This window comes from Ischnura elegans, chromosome 10 (assembly GCF_921293095.1).
Source record: "Ischnura elegans chromosome 10, ioIscEleg1.1, whole genome shotgun sequence".
NCBI classification, from domain to species: domain Eukaryota; kingdom Metazoa; phylum Arthropoda; class Insecta; order Odonata; family Coenagrionidae; genus Ischnura; species Ischnura elegans.
In genome coordinates, this window is record NC_060255.1 from 16,397,732 (window position 1) to 16,403,012 (window position 5,281).

General features: G+C 36.7%; 1 non-coding gene across 1 annotated transcript; it reads left to right on the forward strand.

Moving 5' to 3' along the window:
- The first annotated feature begins 912 nt into the window (after window positions 1-912).
- Window positions 913-985, forward strand: Trnak-cuu. The gene has a single exon. It is a non-coding gene; the product is annotated as a tRNA-Lys (tRNA).
- The last annotated feature ends 4,296 nt before the right edge of the window (window positions 986-5,281 follow it).

Below are 5,281 nucleotides of genomic sequence, written 5' to 3' on the forward strand. Positions count from 1 at the left end.
CAACTAGAGCCGCCGCTTTTTTCAAGTGAAGATCGTGCTTAAATAATCGATTCAACGATTAAATCGACACCCCATTATCGAATACGTCATCGAAACAATCGGAACACAATAATCGATTATCATCGAAAACCGATTATTTTCACCCATCACTATACTATAGTCCGTCCGAAGAGTGAATGCGGGTAAGAGATCAAGGCACCGCTAGATAGCCCAATCTTGCCTACCGTCTAAACCGTCCGCCAAACAATAGCCGGGTTGCACGCGCATTCTGTAATGGGTAACGAGTTGCACTCTACTACGAAAAATCATCACACAAAAGTAAGCGTAATTTGTAATTTTTGGAGTGAAAACTTCTTATGACGCGTTGAGCACTTTTGTAGGTGGGTAAAAGACATTGGACCCGCGACACCGTCACCGCTACTACATATACGTATAGAGCACTTTTGTAGATGGGTAAAAGACATGGGACTCGCGACACTATTTGTTTGGATAGGTGACAGTAGAGCTACCCCAGCATTAGCCAAAGGTGCGTGAATATCTCATGTTCTTATTGCGGGCCTCAGTGGCAGGGGGGAATGTCATTAGCGGAAATGGGATCATGGGCGTACCCAGCGAGGGGCAGGGGGATGCAGCCCCCCCCCCCCCCCCTAGAAGCAAAAACCGCAAAAGTCTTTAAGCAAAATCAGTACTGAATTGAAAAGAAAGTATTCAACGAATTTTCTTTAGGCCCACAAAATATGATATATATTAGTATAAGATATGTAACTAAAATAAAATTATTTATTTAAGGAAATAATTTCATAAATCCCATGGCTTGCCCTCCCACCCCCCAATTATGATCCTGCGTACGCCCTTAAATGGGCTGTTAAAAACCGTATTAGATTCAAGTATATTATCACCAAGATTTCATCAGCCCGGCTAGCTCAGTCGGTAGAGCATGAGACTCTTAATCTCAGGGTCGTGGGTTCGAGCCCCACGTTGGGCGATATTTTTTTCTGCCTCTATGTTGGCGCGATGAAGTTCCCTTCTGCTCAACCGAAAGTCGCATTTTTCGCCTGTGTAGGTTGCTCCTATCCACGGCCCGGTAATTTTTGATCGTCCTACGTTGCCATAGATTCCTACCTGTATAGCTCTTAAATGCGCTTTTTTCCGGGGCGATGAAGATAATTGAGTAAATATACCGGGTCAGTTCATTTTCCTGACTGAGGATTTCATTTTCAGGGACGTCGAAAGCTTTACCCGTGATTTGAACTCAGGACCTTTGGATTTTTATTCATTTGTTTCACCACCAAAATCAGCACAAATACTTTTACATTGGCTGAGCTCAATAAATAAACAACAGCAGAAAGAAAACAAAATAAAAAATAAACAAAACGTTTGGACACAAGAAGGGGCCTAATGGATCAGATAGTGGTGAATTGTTCAGGTAGCACTTTAGGGAGGATTTAAAAGTAGTGGTAGAGGAAAAGAAAGGGAATGCAATACGGAATTGTGTCTTAGGGTGGAGCATACATGACTAATTTGCAACCACTCCTGGTATCCCAGAATAAGGTGATTAGGGTATGGCTAAGGGCGTCAAACTTAACGCATTCCGTTGACCTATTCAAAAAAATAAACGTCTTACCTTTGAGGTATTTTGTTTATAAGGTCCTTAGGGTATTTTATATTAGAGGTGGTGACAATAAAATGTTTTACCCAAACATAATCTCCGTCATTGTAATACTGTTCACATACCCAGACCAAGAACAGAATTATTTAAGCAAAGACTCCTGTTCTTGGGACCGAAAATTTACTGTGAGTTACCAAAATACATAACCGACGAAAATAATGAATACAGATATTGCAAAAGGGTAAAGATGTGGTTGTTTGCTCATAATAATGTTTCAAATTTGCTAAGATGAATGAGGTATGGTGATGAATGCAATGAGATGCAATGATTATCTTAGTTAGTCATCTCATATTTTATATGTACTTCCAGCATGGTAACATTTTATGTGTAATATGTACCAAAGCACTCTTAAATAAAAAACGAGTCGGTAACCCCAAAACGGAGCATTAACTGCAAAGGGATACCTATGTTCCTGCAGCCATGTTTTACTTAAAATTTATTTTTGTGTATTGTTATTATTATTTGTATTTAATTTGTATTTTTACGTTATGATATAATACGTAATATTTTATGACCGTGTATGGTGTACATGTGGGAATCCTCCTGCATGCTGTTGATTAATCACCCACAGAAAAACACTCCCTAGAGGTGGCTCGCAGGGTATTATGTACGTAGATGCAGATATTAATTGGAAGGTTTACACGATATTATAAAGATTAATTCTCAATGATTTCGCCAATGCGGTGAAATAAGTGAAGGCGCAAAGCAATAATTCAACGTATCGGAAAGTTTCCCGGGTTTCCAATCATGTGATTATTGACATTGCTGCCAACATATACTGCTATGAGCATAATCAATGTGCATACTAAATAATTAGATCTACAAATAATACAAAAAAACAATCAGTTAAAATTCTTACTCATTTCGAAAAGTAATTCTGAAAGGTTGGGAGTGAAATAAAAAGTTGCATGGAATAGAATTTAAGCGCATTAACCTTTCGTATATCGCTGGAAAAAATCGTGACTCGGGAAGTTCGTTGAGGGATGAACGTGAAAGTTATATTTCCTTTCTTTGAGTGTGTCATCAAGGGTTGGATTGACAAAGCTTAGCTACCGACGGCTCAAGTCAAGGAACTTCTTCCGGAACTCTCCAACACTTTGCAAAAAAAAGGAAAAAATAAAGCACGCAAGGTTTGAGAAATTTCCAACGCTAAAAGTTTTCGGAGCCTTCCAACTCCATGGAGTGTAATGACCTCGAAAAAGACAGGCGCTTGACGATACTAATTTATCTCGTCGGCCTAATCGATCGACGGCAAGAGGAGAATTTCATCGGAAAAAATATCAAACTTCCAACACGCCAATATTAGGCTATCCGTTATATAAAAAAAACAAGTCCATACGTCGGCTCCCAGTCACTTCCTTACATGATTTATACGAACGAAATCGATATTCGCAGAAAAATGGAGTCTTTCCCCAACGAAAAAAAGGTCTCGCCATTATACTTCCAGGTTTATCCCTTCGGCAGAATCCTATTAAAAATTGAATCCTAGAATTCCAAAACAGCACGAGATCCTCCAAACATATACTTACTCTATCTACCCATTTTCTATGCTAATACTACCAGAGCTTCAATTTTTTCCTACAAATAGGTATTTTACACCACGCAATATCCATTAATGTAAAAATATCGAAGGAAAGGCTATAGTAGTCTTAAAGATTGAAAAGAATATGATCATTTCCTACTAGGTGGACTTCATCCGTTCTGGAAATTGTGGCGTGATTATTTTTTTGATTATTGCAAAATACGAACCCCATTTGCAATATTAGTTGCTGATAAGGGCAATAAAATATTCAAACCGACACTTTTAGCGTCCGAGAAGCCCTTAAGCCACAATTGATTGATATTTTCATAGATATTATCTGTAACACACAGACCTAATTCAATACGATTCAAAGTAAACATTGTTTGAATTGTCAACAACTCAACGAATGCCGTGCATCAACACATTAAGATTCAGTCTACGAAATCTTCTCCCTTTCATATTCTCTTAGCTTAACCAGGTAATTTGTAAAATAGTCACAATTTTAGAATCATATGCATACAATCGAAAGGTGTAACTGGTCTATCTGTAAATATCTATGAAGGAATCAGACCTATCGCAGAGGTTCCTAAATGTCATCGAAAGCTTCGGCGAAAGTCAAAAAGATGAAAGGGACACGTGATAACTTTCTCTTTCATTCTGTTTGATTTTCCCGAAAGAGAAAATAAATACATTAGCTTCGTAAATACAAGTCCGGTAACGCTGACTGAAAAGGTGCAGAGAAATGACAAATGCAAAAAGGCAGGAAGCCGAGCAAAAAGAATTACATCTTGTATTCCTCCTATCTCCAAATAGAGTTTTAGAATTTCGAACTCTCACCTATTTATAGGGTTTAATGTGAAGAAAACTGTTTGATTACGTTAAAGAACTCAACTTCCGCAGCATATTTAGCACGCACTTTGGTACGTAATATGTTTTTATGGGTATTAATATTAGGTATGTCTAACAACCTACCCGAATTACGACGTACATTAACATGCATATTTTTTCTGTAGGTTTTTGCCATTTTTTTCAATTTTCTTCGTTCATATAACAAAAGTGTATAGATTTGAAAATTAATCACTTTCAAATTGACAATCATCATCTAAATGGGAATAGAAACAAATCTAAATTATGCACTTGAAATTTTGACACAGAAATTATTGCTAAAATCCTGAAAGAATGTGATTTTTGGTGAAACCTTCCTGAGGTTTCCACCGGGTATGTTGCTTGTAGGCCAGAAAGGCCAGTATCATACGCCGGGAAAGAAAAAAATCATACAACGTTATTCTTACTTCAATTCATCTTATATACTACATTTATGCTCTTGACACCGAAAATCTAGCCAAAAAAATGATTCAAGAACTCACTTATTTTTTTAAATAAACGGAACAATCTTAATAAATCATAGAGCACATGATTTCTCATAAATGGATACGGCTGCGTATTGCTGCGTTTAAGCTTTGCTGGACATTAAAATGAAAGTCTATGAGTCCTCCCATAAATAACAATCATGTTCGCTGCCTGCAATGAAATGGCCCATCACATCTTTCAACCTCTAATGACATAGACCATTATATTCCGGTTAACGCAAACCAAGCATTATAAAATCCAATGCATGAGTATCAAAGGAAACTTGGAAAACCATCTAATCAAAGGCTTACCATTCTCCAGAGAAAATAAAATGAAATGCAAAAGTTGATTTACTATCTAAATATGACTATAAAATCAGAAAATTGATCGTTTGAGCTCAAATTTATATATTGTTTGGTATGTTTGCATACAAAAAGTGACCAGAACGTGTATGGTAATTATGTACAGTAATTTCAATCATATCATCTTGAATTCATACATACGTAGGTATTATCATGTTCATATGCATATTATAGCTCAATAAACCTATATTAATGACTTCCTATTTTCTCTCTATGCTCTATTATTAGCTTCTGGAATCCAAAATTTTCCTTTCATTTCGAAAAAAGTTTCGTCAAATTAATAAATTTAAAATTTTATTTTGAAAACTTCAATGCAGATAATTACTTTTCGAATATAATAAGCTGTTCTCCATTTTTTGCAGTGATATAAGCTTTCTT